Source organism: Sphaeramia orbicularis, chromosome 22 (assembly GCF_902148855.1).
Source record: "Sphaeramia orbicularis chromosome 22, fSphaOr1.1, whole genome shotgun sequence".
In the NCBI taxonomy this organism is placed as follows: Eukaryota; Metazoa; Chordata; class Actinopteri; order Kurtiformes; family Apogonidae; genus Sphaeramia; species Sphaeramia orbicularis.
In genome coordinates, this window is record NC_043978.1 from 11,376,723 (window position 1) to 11,402,433 (window position 25,711).

Sequence of the window (25,711 nt, forward strand, 5' to 3'; positions counted from 1 at the left end):
CGATCGAGTTTTTTTTCTATGGAGTTACAAAAATATCCATGCATTTAATTTTTGAAGTAAAGAAACATGTGTTTCAAACCCAATATCAGAAAGTGATATGAAAACAATGAAATAAAAACATTTTTAATGCTGCTAATCTGATGTCTTCTCACATTTTAACATATTCTAATGCTAGTAATTACTCACTTCATGGAGATAATATGCAAAAAAGAAAAAAAACCTTCTTGTCCGACAAATAAAAATTGATTTACACTTAAACATGTTCGTGCGGATCAGGTTTATCAAGAACAGCAAAGTTACAGTAATGGTCTGAATGTCAGCGTATGGGATGGTGCGTAAGTGTTCACTGCGTCGGCTGATATGGAACATAAAACATCAAAACCCATGAATATACAAGAGAACAGCTGGAGAAGAACTGTCCACTAGAGTGACCTATGCATGAAAGGGTTAAAATCACATAATATTTAACATTTTATTGGTATAATATTTAGTATTTTTTTATGATGTAATACTTATTTTAAATCATTAACTTATTTTCATCTTATTAATAGTTTTCTTCATTTTGTTGTCAATCTGTTCATTTTTATTAAATGAGGACTCTTCACTAGTTCGGCTTTGTTCGGTTCGATTCGTGCTTCCGTTCGGTTCGGTTCGGTCCTGGCTCGGACTCCATCTATCGATCACGGCTGACATGCTGCCGCGGACCAATCAGGTGTCTCGTGGGCGGTCCGTTGCTAAGGAGGAAGTTTGGTTGAGCGTCCGCGTCGCAGCCATTCAGCGGCGGTGTCTGAAGCGATTGGACCTGCGTCTCTCTAGGCTCTTTCTGTGGAATTTGAATTATTTTGGCTCGGCACGGGTCGGGAGGGATAGGCGACGGCGTTACCGGGCCATCTTCTGGGTCGCAGCGGGTCGCACAGGTAGGTGAGTCGGTGTGTTTTTAATTAGCTCCTCCGGTGGAGCGTGTTAGCTTGACAGGCTAGGCGGCACTAGCTTGTGTTTTTTCGGATGCGGCACACGCAGCCACCGTCCGCCCGCCCGCTCCGCAGCTCAGGAGCCACCCGTATGGGCTCAATTCCACCGCGTTTAGCCTGGTTACTAACCGGACCAGAAGGCAGGGAGGGTTAAAACCGAGCCGTGGAGTTGCTAACCATCACAGAAAGAAGGAAAAGCTGCTTCTTCTCATCCACCGAACAGGCTAAGATGTGAGTTAGCAAGCTAACAGCAGTCAGCAGCTAACGAGACTCAACTTACCTGGTTAACTTTAAGCACAACAACCCACCTAACTCGGACTGACATAATGGGATGTACATTAGCTGGGGTTGAAGTGTCACGTCTGTCGCATTTCACCTGTGTAACCCTCATGGCTGCTCCTCCATCCTGCTGTGACTGTGTTGTTAAGTTTAGTGACTTGGCAAGTTTGTCCAAATGTGTCACCAGCTCCAAATCACACATATGTTTAGTACAATCCAGCTGCTCCAGTGACTCATTCAGCACCAGGCACCATCCACAACCATCACAATGAGCACATAAACTGTGACTCATGGTCTTAACACTCTTGAATTTTGGTTAAGTGTGATAATGTGCTGTAACTGTTTGGTATTTGGTCATGTTATCACCACTGGACCTTTAAGCTCTATGGGAGTTTAGTGCTTAGAACAACCACAGGCTGCTCTGCCATCCCTGATCAGATAAACATCAGTGGTCAGATTACCTTCCACATGGACACTTTAAAGAGATAGACTGAGGGCTGTTTCGATTTGCTTAAAATACACTCCGGCTTGTTAGGTTTTTGATCAGATTGCGTTGGACTTTTTTGCATTTTCAGCTGATGGTTTGACTGTAAATATACACTTACAGGTCATTTCATAACACATAATCATGATTTAGCATTTTCTTTCAACACATAAATACTTAATGTAAAATGACCACATTGAAAGGCTTGTTTCTTTTTACGTTTTAGGTTAGATAGTCACCATTAAAAGGCTTTTTCTTACTAAATGTAAACAGAAACCTCTTGTGTCGACTCTCTCTGTATCGTACTAAAAAAAGCGATAGTGCTGGGAATCATTCAGAAACTGTATATAGTGACACCAACAAATTAGTTTCAATACCATTTCCTAAACTGTACTTTTTGAAACCACAGAACGGAAGCGATCATTTCCTTTGGGCCTTGGAAACAGATAAACTGTGCTGTTTATAATGTAGTGCTTTTGCATACTTTAATATATTTTATTGACTGTTTTAGTCATTTTTACTCTTTGTGTTGATGTAGGGATTTTCTAGTTTAATTTATTGATTATTTTTTCTTTTTTTTATAATGAAGTTCATTTAGTTCACTTTATTTATGCTTTTCTTAAATTTTTTGATAATTTTTCAGAATTTTCCCAATTTAGTGCTGATGTTTTTTTTTGGTCATTTTTGTCTATTATTTCATTCCAGTTGTTTCCTTTTTTTCCTCACCATTCTGGTCATTTTATTGATTCCATCCTAATGTGTCCATTATTTTGTTCATTTTGTTCATTAAGTTGTTCAGTTTTGGTGATTGTTCTCCTTTTATTAAGAACTGAAATGATAATTTCCCTTGTGCCCCAGAGACATAGATGACCTGAACAGTCTACACAGCACCAGTATTCACCCACATCTCTAAAAAGTTAGGTTCAGTTTTTCAGTTCATTAACAGTTTTATAACCTGACATAGTTGGTTAATACGCATCCAGTCATGATGTTGAGATTTACACCTTTGGTTCTGATATTTGTTATTAAATAATACCCTTGTGCAGTATTCAGTGTTATTAGTGTCATAATAATCTATTCTTCAGTGTAATTAAATACGGTTTTCTTTTCTTGTCAGACTTCAGTGTCTGTTGGATGGAAGTAGCTCCTCTTTTAGGTCCGAGCTCCTCATGTTGTCTTTCTCCTCCTTCTTTTACAATGACTCTATTCTCTGTCACGTTCACTTTAACTTAAGTGTGTTTGTTTGTGTTTCATTCATGCAAATGTCCTCGTCCGTCCATGCAGTTTGGATGAACACTGTGTGGTTTTCAGAGTAAAGTATTGCCATAAAGGCTGTGATTTGTGAGGTAATTAAATCACTGATAGAGCGTTGAATAGGTGCATGGTTTACTGTTGTATCTTCATATATCCCAGCCCTGTTTGTGTACATCTCCCATCTGATCTTAATCATAAAACCAGGTCTTCATTGTGTGGTTTTTGGGCCGTCTCAGATGAAACATGAGTAAATGTAGTAAGATCTTTGGCCATCTTCATATCCAATTGGAATTCAGCGTGAACTGACACAATGATCAGTGTGACAGGTGTGTTTATGAAGCTAAAACTGCTAACCTTGAGCTTTTTCTGCAGAATTTGCGTCTGAATTTGGCCTGTTTCACTGAGTCATAACCGGGTGCTCATTCTTCTTCTCCTCCGTTCTCATAAATTCCACTTTTATTACACATAAATTCCACTTTTGTAACAGCAGTGGAGACTGATCTCATGAAATCACGTTGTATGTCACGCCAGTTCTTATGGCACTTGACGTGTTTTCGTACTTTCGCGTGTTATTCAGTGCCATTTGAATGTTTGTTCATTTACTCCAAGATCTCTGGTTCATATAACCCTAACCGTAAGTGTATAGTATTTGATGCAGTGTGAACAGAAACGCGCAAAGCTTATAGTGCATACAGGTAACACGGCAATTGAAAGTGGCATGTATGTTTACGCAAGTCATGCTATCACGTTGCAGCATTGATAGATGATGTGCGCTGATGTTATTTCAGTACATTTTTAGATTACCGTACTTTCCGGACTATTGGTCGCACCTGACTATAAGCCGCACCCACTCTTCACGCTGCCATCTCCAACGTCTCACCATCCATTCATTGATGCCAAGCTTGCGTGCAGCAGCTCTATTTCCTTCTTCGACAGCCGGATCGATCGTTAGCCTGTGAAACATAAATTAGCCTCATCATTGTTTGAGCTGTGGGTTCACAGCATGTGAAAACAGTAGAATTATAGTCTTAGGTAGCCTTAGATTCAGCAGTTACACAGCTGGTGTACATGTCATATTTAAGTTGTTTAATCTGTGTCGTACATGTTGATGCTCTAACTCTGTGGACATGACTTTTATTTGTGAGACTCTACCACACAAATACACATCATCTTTTCCCTAAAACTCTTGTAAGTGTCTGTTGGTTTAGCTCATCTCGCAGCATCAGAGCATGAAAACCTGCTTCCAAACCCACTGCTGTTGGAGTGTGTCAGCTGTTTGAGGGAGTAGCAGAATGCAAGGCCAGTCTTTGTCCGAAGCCTTGTGTGTGATTCACTCTGTGGGTGAACCGAGCGCTGTTCTCAGAGGAGAGGCCCTGTCTTGGCAACAAGCCGCTCTATGTAAATGCAGAGTAGTGATGCAACGTGGGTAGATAAACTTGCCGCCCGATGACAGCGCAATCAAAGGGCTTCACTTCTGTCCCCTGATAGCGGTGAGATAGTCGGGCCCGGTGCCGTTATTGTGAAAACAGAGCGCCAGCGTCAGTTTAGCTTTCAGTCCAGAGGTAACGGAGTCGATACAAGATGACAGGAAGGGCTGGTGTTTCACATCCGTCTGCTCTGCATCACCTGTCTTGTTTATTTGTCATGATAATCCTTTGTTTCGGCTACAGTTTTATCACAGACTCCTCAGTGAAGTAGCTGACGGTGTTGATCCATCACTGGTGTAGAACACACGTCTGGCTGCATTAACCCTTAAAGACCCAAACATCCTGTTGATCCACTAATCCTACCAATACATGTAAATAACTGGGGTAAAATGCAGTTTGTCATGTTTTCATGGTCATCAGATATGACCCATTTGGAAGTTCAGAGGCTGAAAATGACACTTTTTCTTCAGTTTTCTCTGTTTTCATATGATAATCTTTGAATTTATTCTGAGTTTTCATGAACATCTTAATTAAATATAGGGAAATACATGATTTACAGTGAAAAATGCAAAATACAGAGGATAATATTATAATAAATGGTGATGAATCACTTAAGAAAGGATAGAGAGAAACATTCATTCTCTCTATACTCACCGTATTTAGAATAATTCCACTGCTTTACTGTCCTATCGCTCTGTAAATCCACCAGATGACCATGACTAAAACAGCATTTTTACCTCAAACAATAACAGAACAACTGATCTATGCCTGGATTAACCCGTAAAGACCTAAACATCCACCGTCGACCAAAACCATCTACTGATCTAAACTGTTTAATACCTGTTGATCCACTAATCCTATTAATACATATAAATAATTAGTGTAAAATACAGTTTGTCATCTTTTCATGGTCATCAGATATGACCCATTTGGATGTTCAGAGGCTCCGTAGTTACTGTGGAAACACCGTCATCTTCTACAGCATTGATTCACCAGTAAAACCCATGGAGTTGGATCAATGACAGTGGATGGACACACTGGGTTTATGTTCAGTTAATGAGAGATTTGGCAGAAAATGTCACTTTTTCTTCATTTTTTTCTGTTTTTCATATAATAACCCTCAACTTTAATCTGAGCTTGTATAAAAAATCTACATGATAGGTCAGTTAAATATTGGAAAATATGTGATTTTCACTGAAAAATGCAAAATACAGAGGATGATATTGTAATAAATGGTGATGAATCATTTGAGAAAGGTTAAAGAGAAAGAGAAATTCATTTGTAAACTATTACAGAAGTAGTCATGGGTCTTTATGGGTTAAGGCTGTTTCCAGCCGTTTATTGTGTTTACAGTGTGCGATTAAGTCAGAGAATGACACACAAGCTGGAGTCATGCCTAACACTTGGCTCTTCTCTATGTAAAGTGTGATATTTGAGGCGAACACGTTCCATCTAATGTGTAAATTTTCTGGAGTTTGTGAAGCCAATCACACTTAAATAAACTCAGAGCAACTTGTGCAACATTTGTTTTGACTCTTTTCCTGCCAAAACTCTGCATGTGGGATGATAATTTACCAAAACGGTGTTTAATAAACCATCCACTTCCAGCGCAGACACTTTCATCCAGCTAAGTGCACTGGTAATTGGGTATTTTGAGTAGATGTATGTCTGAAAACTGCAGGGAAGTAAACTTTTTCTTTAAGGTTAAGTTCAGAGAAAATGGCCTGAAAATTGGTGTGCACCCAAGGGACGTCTGAAAAATTATCCTAATGATTTCTGCAGAGGATGGATGCTCTCGTTGGCATCATTACCACACAGTTCTAAGTTGCAGATAGTTCCATTCTTTGCGTCGATAGAAGGAGGGCGTAAACTCTGCCCCGGATCAACGTGCCACCCATATTCTGAGCTGATTGGGACCGGGTCCAGCAGAGACACTCTGAGAAGATCCAACCAGAGGCAAGGGTTTAGATCTCACATGTGCAGCTGACCCCGTTTCAATGTAAGACGCCGAAAATAGGTTCAGTTCAGTGCTGCAGAGTTGGGTTCAACTTTGATGTGTGTGTGTGTGTGTTGAGTATTATCCCTCACAACAGAAAGCAGCGGGTTATACAAATCTGTGACTTTGGTTTTCACATGGACCTGGATGATAAACTAAGACTTAAGCGGCGCCTTTGACTGTGTTTACACGCACTAACCCATGTGTTTGACTGAGGAAACAGGAAAACATCATCTGTCTTCTATTGTGAATACCCCCTTTACATGGTGTTGAATTAACCCTATAAGCACGACCATTATAATGGGCAACCTAGATTTCTTAATGTTGTTTTTGCAATAAAAGTGTCAGGAAATATGTTTGGGTTTTTTTTGCACTGTTTTTCAGGAAGAGCTTAACTTTCAATATCTGGCCATTAATTATCATTATTATATGTAATAAATGCTTAAAACAGTGTTATAATAAAAAAAAAAAAGAAAAACAAACTTGAATTTTTAGCATGTTTAAATGAAAAACAACTGTATATGCGCATAACAAAATTTTATGACATTATAGAAATAAACTTTCAACTATTGTACATATTGTACAAATGTACTTTACCACCACCAGAGTGAATATGTAAGCGAATGATTAATGGATCAGCAATGTAAAGCACTTTGGATGCCTTGAAAAGCGCTATAGAAATCTAATCCATTATTTTTATTTATATGCTCAAATATTTTTGTTTGTCTACAGCATTCTATGTCCATGTATTATTTTAAGGTAGAATACAACTATCAATGAACTATACAAACTGGGAAAATACAGATAAAAGCAGTGGGAAAAAAAGCTCAACTTGACAAAAACACACAAGTAGAACACTGCAAAACAGCACTATCACTATTATAAACAGTTATTTACAAGAATTCGCCACAAAATCTTCCTAAAACGGCAACAGAATTTTATGAGATTATAGAAATAAACTTTGAACTATTTTACATATTTTACAAATGTACTTTACCACCACCAGTGTGAATATGTAAGCGAATAAATTATGTATCGATGATGTAAAGTGCTTTGGATGCCTTGAAAAGCGCTATAGAAATCTAATCTATTATTTTTATTTATATGCTCAAACATTTTTGTTTGTCTACAGCATTCTGTGTCCACGTATTATTTTACAGCTAGAATACAACTATCAATGAACTATACAAACTGGGAAAATACAGATAAAAGCAGTGGGAAAAAAGCTAAACTTGACAAAAACACAGCGAAACACACTAGTAGAACACTGTAAAACAGCACTATCACTATTATATACAGTTATTTACAAGAATTCACCACAAATTCTTCCTAAAACGGCAACAAAATTTTGTGAGATTATAGAAATAAACTTTTAACTATTTTATATATTTTACAAATGTACTTTACCACCACCAGTGTGAATATGTAAGCGAATAAATAATGGATCGATGATGTAAAGTGCTTTGGATGCCTTGAAAAGCGTTATAGAAATCGAATCCATTATTTTTATTTTTATGCTCAAACATTTTTGTTTGTCTACAGCATTCTGTGTCCATGTATTATTTTACAGCTAGAATACAACTATCAATGAGCTGTACGAACTGGGAAAATACAGATAAAAACAGTGGGAAAAAAACCAAACTTGACAAAAATACACTAGTAGAACACTGCAAAACAGCACTATCACTATTATAAACAGTTATTTACAAGAATTCACCACAAAATCTTGCTAAAACGGCAACAAAATTTTATGAGATTATAGAAATAAACTTTTAATTATTTTATATATTTTACAAATGTACTTTACCACCACCAGTGTGAATGTGAAAGTGAATGAATAATGGATCAATAATGTAAAGCGCTTTGGATGCCTTGAAAAGCGCTATAGAAATCTAATCCATTATTTTTATTTATATGCTCAAACATTTTTGTTTGCCTACAGCATTCTGTGCCCATGTATTATTTTACAGCTAGAATACAACTATCAATGAACTATATGAACTGGGAAGATACAGATAAAAGCAGTGGACAAAAAATCTTAACTTGACAAAAACATGGCAAAACCCACTAGTAGAACACTTCAAAACTGCACTAGCACTATTATAAACAGTTATTTATAAGAATACGCCGCTAAAACGGCGCTAAAAGTAATAAAATCCTTCCATCTCTCTCTCTCTCTCACTGACTGCACTCTGCTGCTCTCTGCTCCGTCCACTTCCACCCCTCCCCCTCAGCCAATGCAGACCTCTGCCCTAATGTGTTATAGACCAATAGAAAGAACCCAATTTCAGCTTTTAGATGTTGTATTCTCAATAATGCGAACAGTTCAGGAGTTTCAGTCATTTGATTGACAGTGGATGTAAAACTGTGCGTTGGAGACACAGTCGTCTTCAAAGGGTTAAATGTCCTCCTCCCCTCCCCTTAAAACAGATCTGATGTCATGAGCTGTGTGATATTTTAATTAACCCCAGACTTCAGAGGAGATTCCAAGTCTTATTTTACTTTATTACATACAGGGACAGCCTGATAAATGTTCATCCTCCACTTTGCTTTTAAGCCTAAAATTCCTCGTCTTAAACATTATGAGGTGCGTTTATGTTCACATAAAACCTGTACATTCAAGACATGATCTGCAGGAAAAAAAAAAAGCCCGCTGGGTAAAACAATCTGACATGTTTGCTCATGTTGTCTTTGTTAAACTCTGATTTAGGTTTGATCAATCAGGTCAGAAGATCACAGGATGATCTTTTAAAGTAGAATCAAAATTCACAATATGATATAAAATTTAGGTGATTTACAACCAGTTTTCTTTTAATCCCAGTGGGAAATTTTTGTATGTTACAATTGCTCCTTTCAAGTATAAAAAGTAGCAGGAAAGAAATTGTCAATACAAAATTAATAAAAAATAAAAAAGATGAATATATACGCAAACATACTTATGGAAGAGGATTAGGGTCACTGAGGAAAAAAAAGGTCCAACATATTATTATTATGAGAAAAAAGTTAAAATGCTGAAAAAACAGTCAGAATTCTGACTTTAATCTTGGAATTCTGACTTTAATCTCAGAATTCTGACAGTTTTACATACATTTTTTATTATTATTCTGAGACAAAAGTTAAAATCCTGACTTTTTTTGTCAGAATTCAGACTTTAATCTCAGAATTCTGACTTATGTTGGATCTTTTTTTTTTTTTTTTTCCCAGTGGCCCTAATCATCTTCTGTCCATCCAAAATATACACTCTATTAAGACATAATTGAACAGAAATTTGTACAATATGTACTAGACAATATATTATCAACATGATAATTAAATATACATAAATAAGTGCAAAAATATTGTTTTGTAAATGTAAGTATGAGGTTTTAAGGTGGAATTAAACAGTCTGATGGTTTTCTGTGGTTTCTGGAGGTTTAGTCTGTATTTCTACATCATTTTAGACTTTATTACTATATTGACAGTATATAAATGACGTAAACCATAGTCTACACTAGTAGTGGTCTAATATGGATTTATCGTGAACCAAAAATGATTTTACTTAAACATTTTAACGATATTCTGCCTGTTGGTAAATGTTTTGTGCCTTTTTTGATCCGCTCTAAGTCAGTTGTAATGTACATGTGTAAACGATAAGCTGAGGCAGGATATTGGTGTTTATGTTATTCACATTCTTTAAAGGATAGTTCAACATTTTCATCATGTAATTTGACTTTTTTCACTTCAGAAAAGTTGCAGTTGTCATTATTTATTTATTGTATTATTATTTTACTGGTCTGTTCTACTTGGGATCGTATTGGTTTGTATGTGGAACCTGAACTAAAATGATTTTGACACCCCTGTTCTGTTGATAATTACTGCAGTGACTAAAATGTTTCAGTTCTTTAACCTTTGAACTGATGCGGTGAGGAGTTTTAACAAGTGATTACCCATCATGCCTAGTGCCTACAGTACAAGCCTGTGGGGGCAGTTTTATGATCTGGGGTTGACTCAGATTGTCAGATCTAGTATCAGGAATGTGTGCCATAATTAAAGCTAAAGGTTAAATATTACAGCTTTTTTTTGTGTTTTTGCCAGGTTTTGTATTTGCATAGATACACGAATAAAAGCTGTATGTTCAGAACATGTTCTCCAGCAAAAAAAAATCTGCTGACTAAACCAATCCAACGTGTGTGTTCATGTTATTCTCTTAAATTTGTGCGATGACGGGGTGTATAGAAAAAAACCAGCGGCGCAGCGTTCGTACCTGAAGGCCTTTTCTTAGCGCCGCCATACGGCCGCGTCAGCATCATTTACAGAATGAAAAACAGTGCTCTGTGAACGTGTGTTGTGCTTCCAACGCAGTTCTTTAAGTGTCGCCATTTGGGACAATATCTTTAGCTCTTAATTAGGTCCGAAGGGCTTTGAGCTTCTACTTTTGCCCTGGTTGTTTAAAGTGTGGATTAGGGCCGGAGGCGTCAGGGGGGTGTCGGGGGGGTTGGGATGTGTCTCTGTCTGTATGGGAGAAGGTGTATCCCTCCACCCTGGTATAGACCAAGGCTCAGAGGCTCCTTTTGTCTCCCGGGCCCCTATATAGAGTGATACCTGAGCCTTGTGGGCTGGAACAGCTCATGCTTTATTCAACCCTCTGATCTCTGCTTTAATTACGAGTGACCCAGGACGGAGTGACCGGCAGGGTGGGAACCTCACCAGATAACACTGACAGGCAGAGGGGAAACACACCCACTAAGGCCCACTAATCGGGTTTTTGGTGATTAATTGGTGCCAGTAGAAGGCATTACAACCAGTTGGTATCGGTAGAACTCAGCTGGATACTGGATGGTGACCAATACTAAGCTGCTCAACCAGAATTAGTAACTTTGCATGAAAATAAAGCCCGGTTCTGATGAGACAAAATGAAAACTCTGTACGGAACACATTTCCTGCCAGTTCAGAACAATGCAACAAGATGAGTAACCGCCATCTTCTACTGCTTTTCATTCTTTTATCTCACAGACCTATTGTGAAGGCGCTGTGTCCGTCATATTCATTAGTAATTGCTTCAAACATTGTCTCTGATGAAACTACCGGTCGGATTCATTTCATATTTTATATGTATCTTCCTTGGGTTCAGTGTCTACAAAGTTTGTTCACAGTTTTGTGAAATTCAGATTTTTTATGAATTTTTGAAATATTAAACATTTGCCTTTAGGTCTAATGGTCCATGTTTTGATGGTTTATAACATGTAATTGGTTACAGATATCAATATAGTTCCTATTAATGACTGATAGAACTCATATATGGACTTTGACTGAATTAGTTGAGTACTCCTCCAGTGAAAGTACTGCCCATTTCTACTGGGAGATTGATCTCCTGCATCAAGTTCAACTAGTATTGTCTCTGGAAATAAGATTTTCTCAATGGCAACTCATGCAATTACATATTTATTATGATTTAATTTAGTTATTTACATAAGGATGGATATTCCTCAAAGTAGAGCTAGGTGATATAGACAAAAATTGTGTTTTTTTTTTTTTTTTTTTTTTTTTTTTTTAATTAGGATTAGTTAGTGTTTATTTTTCATGGTAAATGGCAATATTTCTTAGGTTAAGGTGATCATTACCTTTTTATATTACTATTACCTTATTAATATGAATGATTACCTGTGAATCTGTTACAGTTCAGTGAGTGTACGCTAGAAGATCACTAAAATTAATCTGTGTCTGTAGACGGGCTTCAAAATATTAGTAAAAGACAAAACAAGATGAAAATGCCTGGTTCTGCTTTGATGGTTCAATCTAAACTTACATTTATTCAAGTCAAATACTGTGTGATGTGATTAGGAAGAGTTCAGAATCCACTGGTGAATTTGTAAAACCGGAATACTCCACCCCTCTCGTCAGTCCCAGTGCTTGACTGCTGTAAAAAAAAAAATCTGAACATGAAGCGAAGTTGTGTGTGTTTTTGTGTTATTTCTGTACATATGATGCACACTTTCCAGTGTTTGAAGCGGACGTTGTCTCTGGCGTTGTTCTGATTTGTACTTCAGTCACTCTTCAGTCATTCTTGGCTCCTCCTACCATCATCTCTCTATGTTGTTGCCGTGGCACTGGTTTCCTGGTAACCACCGCTGTTCCTGCTGGGTGATGTAGTGATAAGAATATAACCACAAGAAATTCAGAAACCCAAGATATTTTCAGTGATTCTGTCGGAGTTGTATTTTAAAGGGCAAAAATGTGCCTTGAATCTGTGACAGAAAGTACATGTTTATAGGTTTTATGTCGTGTTTTATTCTTACACTTATTGACAGAACAGCCGTTTACGTTCCTGTCCTCTGTTTACGCTCTATCCCTGTGTCGGTATTAAAGACTGTTCTGCTGAGTCGTGGTCAGGGAAGCTCCTTCTGTCCCATATGGGTCGACTTGGACCGGGATTCACTATTGTGTAACCACACTGTATCCGATCCAAAGTCCACTGGCTACTGTTAGATAACTGCATGGGCTGAGTAAGCAGAAGTCTCAGTTCTGACACGGGTTTAGTTGTGGAATTGAGTCATTTTGTTATTGCAGTTGTAATGTAAGTTATTGTTGGGGGGTCTGTGAACTCTTTTGGGGTCAGTGCGTTGTTGACATCAGAGTTGACATTGTATCCAGGCCTAATCGATGACCATTTCACAGAGCAACAAAGATGTCAATTATTAATGAGGTGAATATCATGTTCTACCTCAAGTAGAGAGTCTTGGTTTTTATTTTTCACTCATCACCGGTACCTGCTAGGCCTGTTCGTCCAATGCCCGCCAGAGGAAAAGCGCGTGTTGCTTTTGCCAGAAAGGCCACAGTTCGATAGAGTTTGCTTTTTCAGTCCACATTCTTCTTAGATAACGCAAGATACATCAGGAACAGGTAATAAAAGAGTTTATCAGTGTCGAATGCTGGTGAGGAGTGTGTTTCCTGTGTGTTGCATCACTGTGCACAAAGTCCTGCCTGAAGCACTGCAGCGTTTTTGTTTATCTCAGTGTTACAGGGACAGGTGTATGAGCAGCATGTGTTGTTTCGACGTATGTTGCACTGCAGATAAAGAGCAAATGTGGATGTGTGTTTTTTTTTTTTTGTGCAGTAGCAGGTTCACATACTCTTTGCGGTCTGTGCCGAGGGATGTCTGGCTTGTGAGAGTGCCACTGTGCTGAGTCGACAGGAGAGGAACAATGGCTTCGCTGTGCTGCTTGTCCGTTTGGCCGCCTTCATGCGGCATTTCAGCGAGGGGCACCATCGGCTTTTGGCTCCGTGCGCCTTGTTGACCAGGCCTTTGCCTGCTGGTCACTGACCCGTTGTGCCCACAGTGCCTGCAGCTCGTCAGGCCTCTGAGGACCCACCATTATCCCCCAGTAATTGGTGCCTGGGCTCTGGCTGATCAAAGGTGCCCAGCTGGTTGTGGAGCCTTGGTAATTTTCCATTCTCTGATGCTCTGCAGTCTTTGCCTATTTGCCTGTTCATCTGTCTTCCTGCCTGACCCAGATTGTGGCCAAGAGGAGACGGGTCTGTTGGCTTTAGTATTTTTGTTTTTCTCAGAAGGAATGACATGGCATGGCTGTCCTGCCCTTACTCTGTTCAGAAGAATCAGGTCAAACAATTTGTGTAAATATGGTTGTAACTACAAAAATCAATAGATAAATGTGAGGTCACAAGTTCAAGCCCTGGAGCTGTGGTCTGGTAGCCCTGTGACTTAGCAAAGTACCCTGGAGAACCCATGTACAACTCATGTACAACTCAAGGCCCATTTATACTCCACATTAGAGACGCACACGCATATGTGGGAGTTAGTGGATACGAACCCCAGTGGAGAATACGGAGAAGTACCACCAGGAACTGTGGGGGCAGTGTTGAAATTTAAAGAGAATAATTTCCAGAAATGTCGGAACATTTCAAAGAGCAACAGTGTGAGTTGTTGAAAAACTACTACTGACATATTTATGACAGCTACCTGTCTGAATACCAACATTAGTATCCACATTAGTGAAACCTCCTCTGTTGTTGCCATGTTTGTTATTATTGACTTTTTTCTTCTTCCCAAAAAACTTTACTCTTCTTTGTGGTATTTGGCCAGTATTTAAATTAATAATGACACCCTCTGGTGCCTTCTTAGTATGACCACAGTGATGCTTGACACCGTTCGAAAAGGACAAACATATTTGCGTCTGTAAAATGAACATGAATGGGCCTTGAGTCATGTATCATACAGGTTTCAGTGTTCATGTTACCAGTGAGTATCTGGACTGTGTGTTGGTCAGTTGTCTGCAATGAAAACCTGTCAACAGAAGTGTGTGTGTGTGGGGGGACATAGTGGTCAGCACTTCTGCCTCATATTAATAAGGTTTAGTTTGTGTGTTCTCTGTTCTCTCCATGCCACGTGGCTTTCCTCTGGGTGCTTTGGCTTCCCCTGCTATTAAAAACCGGTACATATAGGTTAATTCTCCCCTGACCACGTTGCTGATGAGGGTCTGGAGTTGGTACCCAGATGCCTTCAATGGCAGCTCACTGCTCCTAATGTGTGCTATGTGCTTATGCTAATTGCTAATGCTAGGTACTGTGTGTGTATTATGGGTAAATATACACAGTCAAAGATTCTTTGTAGAAATAATAAGTTAACCTTTAGAAGTCTTGAGCCTTTCTCAGTCTTGGAATAGAAATAACTCCTATAGGTTATATAATAAAGACTCCAGACTTGGACGTCACCAACATCTGCACCTGAGCAGATCAACAGTGATTACTATGTCCTTTAAATATTACCAGCCATACTGACTTCAGTACTGTGGTGAATGTAGGCAGCACCAGTTTTATGAAGACGTTTTTATGGAAAATGAATATGACTTGATTGATTATATTTTGAATTCCTGTAACAACGTGACTCAACCACACTTCCTCATCACAGGTGTCCAAGCCCACAATTGCAAAATCACTTTATTTCCTGATTGATGTGTGATTTCCATCTTCAGTTTCAGAAGAAACGGCCTCATAGTCTGCTCAGCTGCGTCACATGTTAGGATAACTTCTGTTCATATTACAACTGGAGAGAGTTGTGTAACATTTTGGAAAATAAAAGCCACAACCACCGAATGATTAAAACAAAAGCACATGAACTAACTTGCCATTGGGAGACCACTGCTTATATAAACACATCTTTTTCAAGGGCTGAATTATGGCATTGTGCAATGAGAAACTTGTCATGATGTGATCTCATTTTCCTTGGCATTCGTAGCGTCCATTGTCTGACCTCACACCTTCACGGATGCTGTGACACGTTGGTTGGAGTTACTTTCTTTTTCTTTGAAACGGGCAAAGGCTGAAATGTTCCCTGTTGTCCCAGATGCAGTGCTCTGATTACTAATTTAATTCAACCACACAGCTAATGCAATTCCAGCCATTGAGCTGTCCAGTATTGCTAAGCAACATAACATCCCCACACACGCTATGTAGCTGTAGGTGTGGAACATCTTAATGTTATTTTCCTGAAATGAAGTCCCCCCCCCACACATACACCACCACCCACCACTACCCACCACTACCACCACTGACTGTGTGAGCTGCACCATAAATCTGCAGGGTAAATAACCAGATAGCAGCAGCAGTTTGACTTAATCTGTTGCGTAACTTGGTATTCTACAGTCATCCTCCTGCTCTTGATAAATAGCCCAACCAGGAAACAAAGAGCAGAGCCCAGGTACGTGAAAAGAATTCCTGAAATGAGTGAACAGCTGCACTCAATACTACAGCTCCCTTTACATTCACGCTCACAAGACCAGTTTGGTTGGCTGATTCCTGACGTCAGTCCCAATGCCTTGCATCATGTGGGCTCCTGTTTCTGGTTTCCAGTTTCCTTTTTCCTCTTTATAGGTGAACAAAGAGTATTTTCGGAGTCAGGTGACAGAAATCTCTCCCGTTCGGATATTTTAGTGAAGTTTGTGTGTTTTTCGCTGCAGTTCACCTGGAGGGCAGGTGAGGTGAGCTGTGAAATGCGTGTGCGTTTCTGTGTTTTCGTGGTATTTCGGCATGCCTCGGCCCGGTCAGCGGGGCAGTGTAGTGATTGCATGTCTGTTCACTCAGCAGGAAGTTCCTGTTCCACTCCATCATCTCATCACTCCCGCTGCTACACAAATACAGCTACTGACACACACACCGGCACACACTGACCAGCCCGAACGCCGAACTATTGACCACACATCGACTCAGCAGCTCAAACCACCAAGCGCCTTTTCTGTGCCGTATTGATTTTTCTGTGAATATTTTTTCCCTCTGTGTCCTTTCCACTAATTTCCATTTTTATTCCATTCGGCCTCTTTTACATCTCGTTTACACTCGAGCTCTTCTGTTTGTCTATATCTGATCTGTGTTGTTCTAACAGGGGTGTCAAACATGTGGCCAAAACTGGCCCGTCGATGAGTCCATTCTGGTCCGTGGGATGAATTTATGAAATGCAAAAATGACACTGAAGATATTAATAATCAAGGGTCTGAAAATTATTTTAGTTTGGGGGCCACATACAGATCGGTTCAATCTCAAGTGGGTCGGACAAGTAAAATAAGAGCTTAACAATATATACATGATGATAACTCCAAATTTTTCTCTTTGTTTTAGTGTGAAAGAAGTAAAATTACCTGATGAAAATGTTTACAACTACAAACTATCTTTTCGCAAAAATGTGAACCATCTAAACAACCACTAACCAGGGCGCTTGCAAAGGTCTTGAAAGTCTTAAAAAGTCTGGAATTTTGATACGCTGTTTTCCAGACCTTGAAAAGTCTGGAATTTTTTGAGAAAGTCTTAAACTATGGAAAGAAGTTTCTCTGATAATAGAATTTTAGAGTATGATCAAAGGCACATAACCTTATAAGTGAAGAAATACATGAGGAAACCATTAGCTGGTACTGGAATGATTCTAGTGAAACTTTTTTAATTTTCATATATTTTGAAAATGTTTCTGTCGGTAAAACATAATTTACTGCGAATTATGCATTCATTCATTCATACATTTATTAAAAATAACTTTTCTACTATACACAAAGGGTACAATCTCAACCAAAAAAGTAGGAACGCAAGTATAAAAGAACATAAAGTCAAGGCCTAGGGGGAAAAAAATAGCAGTTTTGAAAAAGTCTGGAATTTTTATTTGGATAAAGAGCAAACACCCTAACAACAACCTAAAAATAAGTGAAATTTTAACAGTATTCTGCCTGTTACTAAATGTTTTGTGTATTTAGAGATCCACTGTAGTTGCTTTTCCATTGGACATCTGCGCAAAACTTTACTGATATTTACTAAATATTGAAAAAACAGAAGTGTGTAATGTTGGTTTTTCAAGTAAATCACGAACGCGATGATTTCTTGATTTATTATTGTGAGATGACACGAGAAGTCATTCCATAAATATGGCGACGAACGTAAATATGGTGTTGATTTCCAGATATATTCATTATCATTATATATTGCCCCTCTATCCCGTACTAAATTTAAAAAAGTATTTGTTTCCTGGTGTGTCCACACATACTGCAACATCTGTCTTTTAAAACTCTTCTTCTCTTGTTGTAACGTCCGTCGACATGTTTTTTTTGTTGTTATTTTTTTGTTGTTGTTTTTTTTTTATTAGTGATAGTTAACAAAACAGTGTGGGCAGAAAAACAACAACACATCAAGAGGAAATCAAACAAATAAACAAACAAACCAAAAACAACAACAATGACAGAGTATTGACAAACAATGACAACATCATATTACAATGAAAAGGATCATAAATGTAAATAGCAACTAAACAAAATGGCTTGGTTAGGGGTGATAGGGAAAAGGGGAAGAGGGGGGTGTGAATGAAAGTGCAAAAGAGAGAGGGGGGAGTGAGGGGGAAAATAATAATTGTTGTAATAATACAAAAATACATAATAATAATAATACCAGTAGCCTCATTTGCTAGTATTATTGTTTTTTTTTTTTGTTTTGTTTTTAACGTGACTCTAGTTTGCTGAAAAAGGTCTTTCCTTTGCAGTTTTGCGTGATATACCATTTGTGCTACACCTGAAAATCCATTTCTTTCCAGCACAAAAACTTTTAATCAAAAAAACAAGTTTTGAATCGTTTTTCCATTAGGCAAATTTTTATTCGCAAGTTGTATTCATGCAATTTGAGGATCAATGGAAAAGTGACTACTGATCTGTAAGTTGAAATGCAGATGTATAAATGAGAAGCTGAGGTGTCATATTAGTAAAACTGCATTTTTACTTTTTAAAACAAAGAGGAAAAATTTGGACTTTCATTCATAGCTTTGTATGTTATTATTCTACTGGTCCGGCCCATTTGAGATCAAACTCGGGTGTACGTGGCCCTTGAACTAAAATGAGTTTGACACCCCTGCTCTAACAGGACGTCTCCTCCGATGCGTCTATGTTTAGGTGTGTCTGAGTGACATTCGTGTTCTGAAAAGTGTATATGATGCGTCATGAAGTGTCAAAGTGCGCGTCAATGTCAGGAACCAGCAGTGCAGTGTTTAAAGCCCCTGCAGTGAAAAGTGACAGGCCTTCATCACTCAGTGAACACGCAGAACAGAACACATCTCCTGACACTGTTCCTCGCTGCGGGGCCTTCCTCGCTTCCTGTACGCTTAGATTACCGACCAAGAGGATCTGTCTGGACTCATAAAATACATGAACCACACTGTACTGACGGCATTATTGGGGATGTGTGGAGTGTTGGTTTGCCAGTGTTCATTTATAGAGAGGGTTTTCTACTGTGTGATATTTACTGTCGTCGTTCTGTGCTTGTAGATTGAAGATGAGTGTCTCTAAGGCAGGGGTGTCACATTCATTTTAGTTCAGGGGCCACGTTTAGCCCAATATGATCTCAAGTGGGCCGAACCAGTAAAATTATAGAAAAATAGCCTATAGTAGAGCTGCACAGTATATCGTTTGAGCACTGTCATCACAATGTACGTGTGCGCAATAGTCACATCGTAGGTCATGCAACGTAGGAGGCAAATGAACTCAATGTGTGCAATTTTTTTTTTTTTAATTTATTTATTTTTTTTAACCCTGCGATACACATTGCGATAAAAAAAATATGCAGGAGGATATAATAGCTGTGTGGTGCCAACGTAAATAGTCAAACTAATTACTTGTTTCCTCTTGTTGTGCCAACAGGTGTAAGGCACTGTCAACACAGAACACACGTTTCAGTTTCATCCTTCTTGTAGCCGAAATAATTCCAGATAACTGATGTTGCTTTTCTTTTTGGCACCAAGTCTTTGTTTTTTGGTGATTTTTCTCCTGTCTGTTGCTCATTTTTAGCTTACAGGCCGACAGACAAGCCGTTGTCTGTCGTCCGTTACAAAAATTTCAATCGTCTTGTTCTCCGAAATTACAATTCCGATTGACTTCAAACTTGGTATACAGCTTCTTTATGATGATGTCAACAAAAGTTAGTGAAATTATTTGGATCCGGATCTGATTCTGGATTTGGTGTGACTTTGAAAAATGTCCCCATTTATAAGAGATAGGAAGTGGGTCGATGCAATAACTCAGTAAATATAAATGATATCCAGTGTAAATTTCTACAGTCCAGCCCTGATGGGGAGATGACCAAAACATAATGGCCACATGCTGATCAGGATCTTCTTCTGGATCCGGGAACTTACAGAAAATTTAACATGGGCTCTTATGGGGAAAAAATGTCAATCGTCTTCTCCTCCGAAACTCCAGTTCTGATTGACTTCAAACTTGGTATACAGCTTCTGTATGATGATGTCAACACAAGGGATTGAAATTATGTCGATCTGGATCTGATTCTGGATTTGGTGCGACTTTGAAAAATTTTCCCATTATAAGAGATAGGAAGTGGATTGATCCAATAAATCAGTATCAATGATATCAAGTTGGAATTTGAATTTTTTACAGATCTGATTGGAATATGACCAAAACATGGGCTATTTCTGTAATAGAATAAATACACAGAACTGGGTGATAATAAACGGCATCTGGATACATTTCCCAAAGCTTTTAATTTGGCCGGTAAGCTACAGGGCCATTGGTCCTATTTTTCAATGTTGTTACCAGCGACTCACTCCATGTACAGGGGGCGTGGTCTGCCTTGGCAAACTGATTAAGGACGATTGTGGTTGGTGGATTGTTGTGCGGCGTTATACGATGTGCGATGTGACTGCTGCGCACACGTACACTGCGATGACAATGCTCAAATGATATATTGTGCAGCTCAAGTAGCATTGCAGACTTGTTGTTTGTGTCCAACATTTGCACATGTAGAAGTGAAGGAACAGCGCGTAAAAATACACGTCTTTGTTCAAACTTGCCATTTTTAGTGTGCAGTTGAGGCTCCGAGGGGCTTTTCAGAACGGTAACGCATCCAAAAACACATCCTTTGAGCTATAGTATAGTCAAAAAAACGACCATCGACAGCCAAATATAACCTTCCCGTTCTGTATTCGCTCCACACATCCCTGTGCAGCTTTATTCCTCCTGGAGCAGCTTCAGAGCTCATTTGGGGAGAAAGTTAATTGGCTCTGATCACTGCATCATCCCTCCTTCTCCCTCTGTCGTTTTTCTTCAACCCCTCGACCGCCTTCGTCCTTGTGATCCTGCAACTGTAACCGCATTTAATCAATAAATATTGATAATATGTGAGCCTTTGCTTGCGGCTGTAGGACCGGTTACATGGCTGCGAGTGGGTGCCTGGTTATTGGGGCAGCTTTAAGGGGAAGAGTCATTTGGCAGCTGCAGGGCATGGCTCCTATGGGCTGGATGAACTGAAGAGAAGGGAGAAGGAGGAGGACACTGCACTGAGTCCAATAAACAGACTTTACAAACACTCCAAATGCAACTTTACTAGTAAACTTTAACCCTTTAACCCCCTGAGCCATGATTCCAGGTAAAGGTGCTGCTGTGAATCTGCATCTGTTTCAGGTTCAGTAAAGCTGCTGTGAGTATGTGCATGTGTTCCTTTTCTTCAGTGGTTTTGTTTCACTGTGTGTTTTAGGGTCAAAACAGGTAGAATAACAGAAAAAGACAAAGAGGAAGGAGTAGCTCTGTGGCCCCCCCCCATTCCACAGGTGACTAGGGGTGTTAGAAAATATCGGTTCTGCAATATATCGCGATACTTTCACAATACTGTATCGATATTAAAAAGTACTGTATCAATATTTTTAAGTATTTGTTCAAATGCAGATATTGTGGAGGTTCATGTTTGTTTTTTGTTTTTCTTTTTTGTTTATGTTTTATTTATTATTATTTAACACTCTTTTATTAAATAATGTTTGTTCCTTTGTTGGGTTTGCACAAAAATAATGTTCTGATCTGAGTTCTGAACAAATAGAATATGAACATTTGAACAGGAACTGAAACTGTAATTTCTGTAAAACAGAATTTAAGTTTGAGCACAGGAAAATTTTTGTGATATAGCATCAGATCCTGTTCTGATCAAATAGAAATATGGATATCATTAATGCATATTTCTGGTGTAATTCAATTCTTCAAAGAAATAATTATTTTAATTTTTTTTTTTTTTTTAAATTGCCTTTTTAACAGCATCATGATATATCGTGATATATCGTATTGTGATCCTAGTATTGTGATTTGTATCGTATCACCAGATTCTTGCCAATACACACCCCTACAGGTGACAGGGGGGGGTGCACTGAGCATGCTCAGATGTCTATGGAAAGAACAAGGTCTATTCTGTCAGCAGGTTTTGAAATTTCTACTTTTGAGCAAATGGTTGAATTTTAATGAATATTTAACCCATAAACCATACCATACCAACTTTATTTATAAAGCACTTTAAGAACTTTACAGCTGGCCAAAGTGCCGTACAGGAAACATAAAACAAGGGATTAAATAAGTAAATAAGTAAGTAAAAACAGTGATAACACAGGGTGCAAAGCAAGCTAAGAACAACAAAATGCAACCATCATAAAAAAAGACAAATTAAAATCTGATAAAACCAGTGTAGGAAATAAAAAAAGAAACATCTCACTCATTGATTAAAAGCCAATGAGAAAAAGTGAATTTTTAGACGTGATTTAAAGACAGGCAGAGACTGAGCCTGTCTAACATCTAAAGGCAACTGGTTCCACAGCTTCAAAAAGACCCAAACATCCACTGGTGACCAAAACCACCTACTGATCTAAACTGTTTAATACCTGTTGATCCACTAATCCTATCAGTACATGTAAATAATTGGTGTAAAATACAGTTCTTTGTCTTTTCATGGTCATCAGATTTGACCCATTTAGATGTTCAGAGGCTGTGTAGTTACTGTGGAAACACCGTCATCTTCTACAACATTGATTCACCAGTAAAACCCATGGAGTTGGATCAGTGACAGTGGATGGACACACTGGGTTTATGTTCAGTTAGTCATATATTTTTCTGAAAAAGTCACTTTCTCTTCAGTTTTCTCTGTTTTTAATATAATAACCCTCAACTATAATCTGAGCTTTTATGAGCATTTATATGATCAGTGAATTAAATATAGGAAAATGACAGATTTTTACTGTAAAACACTAAATACAGAGGGTAATATAATAAAAAATGTTGATAAATCACTTAAGAAAAGTAAAATATTTTCCTGAGACTCCGCAGAGTGAAAGTTTTGGCTTTTTTTTTTACATTAAATAATTGTCTTGTTGCCAGAAGAAGTTCAAAAATTCATGGGAAGGAATGCTTCTCAGACTAAAAAAAAAGAGAGTTTGTTCGAGGTGCTCTTTGGAAAAAGGGATTCATAAAGTAGATGAAAAACTGGAAGAAAAAACCAAGGCACTCTCTTTAAACATTAAAATGCCTTTATTAAGATTAACAGGAAGTCCAAAAAAAAAAAAAAGAAAAGAAAAGAAAAGAAAAGTAACTTCCTAATGAAGGCTTGAAGCCGAAACGCGTAGAAGTGTTTTTTCAGTCTAGATATGACTGTGCCATGTTAATAAAGGCATCTTAATGTTTAAAGAGAGTGGATTTTTCTTCCAGTTTGATATCAAAATAATTGTCTTGATTGAAAATGTCATGATGCAACAGTTTTTTTCAGGTATATTTTTTTATTTTTATTGTTCAATGGAATATTCTTCTTCTTTTTTTTTTTTATTTTTTTTATTTTTTTGTAAAGCTGTAAAACTCTTGTCCCCTACAGAGGACAAAAATGCATTGCTGGTTCTCAGGAGGATATAGAGAAAAAACTATTTTGGGAACAGCCACATAAGGAGCACCGGATCTTTATGGGTTAAAATAAATCCTACATTCAGAACGTGTCAGGGGTTAAAGGGTTAAAGAGGCGGCTGTTCTTGTGTGCAGTCACTTCCTTGAGACTAACCTGTACTTTGGAATTGGTGATAATATCGAAAGGACTTTTACAGCAGGGGGATGGTAGGAGCATGTGCACGTCTGCAGTAATGAATTCACTTCAAGCCCAGCCCCAGCGTCACTTACCGTGCGCTCTCTCTAAGTCAGAAGCCACGTTCCAGCCGGTGCGGAGGAAATGATCTCTAACCGGCGCTGACTAATGCTCAGACCAACAAATGCGCATAAACCCAGCCTTAAACACATTTGTCAGTCTGCCGCCTGCCTGTTTACATGCTTCCCCTCTGAATAAACTCGCCGTCAGACCTGTTTGACTTGACAGAAATCGTGTGTCAGTCGGCGCCCAACGTGGCGAGACATGTGATCGTATGTGACCGAGCTTCTCTGGGGGAATATAGTTTGTGGTTAAAGTGGTTTCTCTGCGCTCGCCACGGGGCTGCGGCTTGACATTTTTTGTGGTAATAAAGGGAACGCTGACTTTCAGCAACTTCTCCAAATACGTATCGGTGTTATGACCTTAACCCATAAAGACCCAAACATCCACTGGCACCAAAAACATCTTCTGATCTAAAATATTTAATACCTGATCCATTAATCCTATCAATACATGTAAATAGTGACTAAACACTGTATAACTCAATAAATATGAAACTAATGATCAAACTAATTTGGTGGGAGCAATTTTGATCTTTTTAGACTGTATTTTATGTTTTTTATGGTTTTAGACTGTATGTATTGTTTAGTGAACTTTCTGCCGAGGAGATTGATGGCGCCGTCATCTTCTACAACATTATCATTAACATTGAAAACACAATATGTCTGAATTCAATTTAACCATTAGAAACTGATGAAAGTAGTAAATGCCTAAATACATAACAGTGACTAAACACTACATAACTCAATAAATATGATCAAACAAATGTGGTGGGAGCAATTTTGATCTTTATAGACTGTATTTTACCTTAAAGTCAGTTCTTCTAGTTTATGAAAAACAACATTAGCTATCAGCACCAACCTGTATGAATACTGAGTTTGTAAAGCGTCCAAATATAGCAGTGTCATTTATTGTATTTTTAAGACCTTTGTGTGTCAGATTTAAGGATTAATTACACTGGGTTACAAAAAAATGTTTTTTGCAAGTTGTCTAGGTTTTTTCAACTGAATTAGGACCATTTTGCACCGCTAAATCCAAAAATGACATCTGTTTTTCTCAATCAGGTCAGGTTTTTTTGCTAATTTGATTTTGAAAAATTTGATCTTCTCACAAAATATAATAATTAATACCAAAATAAGATTGGTAAGCACACTTTATGAAACTTGTGACTTGATTCCTGTTAGGTACAATTAGGGCTGCTCGATTATAGAAAAAAAAAAAATCATGATTATTTTAGCAATAATTGAAATCACGATTATTAAAAACGATTATTTGTTAACTTTAAAGTTGTTTATTTTTTTCTTGCAAAACAATGTAAAATATACTCTTTAAACATAAATAAAGCTTTTAACCACTAAAACAAAGTATGTTCACTTTTGTACGAAACAAAAAAATCTTTGAATGCAAATAAGTGTACTGTACATTCAAGTATGTTTCCTTTTGTAAATAAATAGTGCGCTGTAATTAAACTGCTATGGACTTGCCATAGAACTGTAGCAATTTAAAAAAAAAAAAAAAAAAAAAGCTCACGTAAAGTGCAAATTATAAATTCCAGTATGTTCAATGTAGTATGAAACATAGTAAATTCAGTGGCGTGCCGTGAGGTTTCAGTTAAGGCCTTCTGTATACATCAGCCATCTAGAATACGTACGTTAGGGTTATAAGGGTTAGGTTAGGTTAGGTTAATACGGGAGTTGCAGCGTAAAGAGATTCGGAAACTGAAGATTGCATTGCAGACAAAGTTGTAGACAGAGTTGTTTTTATGTGTTTTAGTTTTTCATAAGATTATGATAACGGTGGCGGTGGTTAAACTTTAGATGGTTTAAAGGTTTGT

At 38.1% G+C, this 25,711-nt stretch overlaps 1 protein-coding gene across 5 annotated transcripts in view; it reads left to right on the forward strand.

Moving 5' to 3' along the window:
- The first annotated feature begins 761 nt into the window (after positions 1–761).
- numb (NUMB endocytic adaptor protein) overlaps positions 762–25,711 on the forward strand; it is a 103,155-nt gene continuing 78,205 nt past the window's right edge. For 3 of the 5 annotated variants that reach the window (XM_030126107.1, XM_030126106.1, XM_030126108.1), the window contains exon 1: positions 792–917. The gene's annotated coding sequence lies outside the window, so the exon portion shown is untranslated. Of the gene's footprint in view, positions 922–25,711 lie in introns of all 5 variants that reach the window. The other 2 variants (XM_030126109.1, XM_030126105.1) reach the window with 2 other exon arrangements.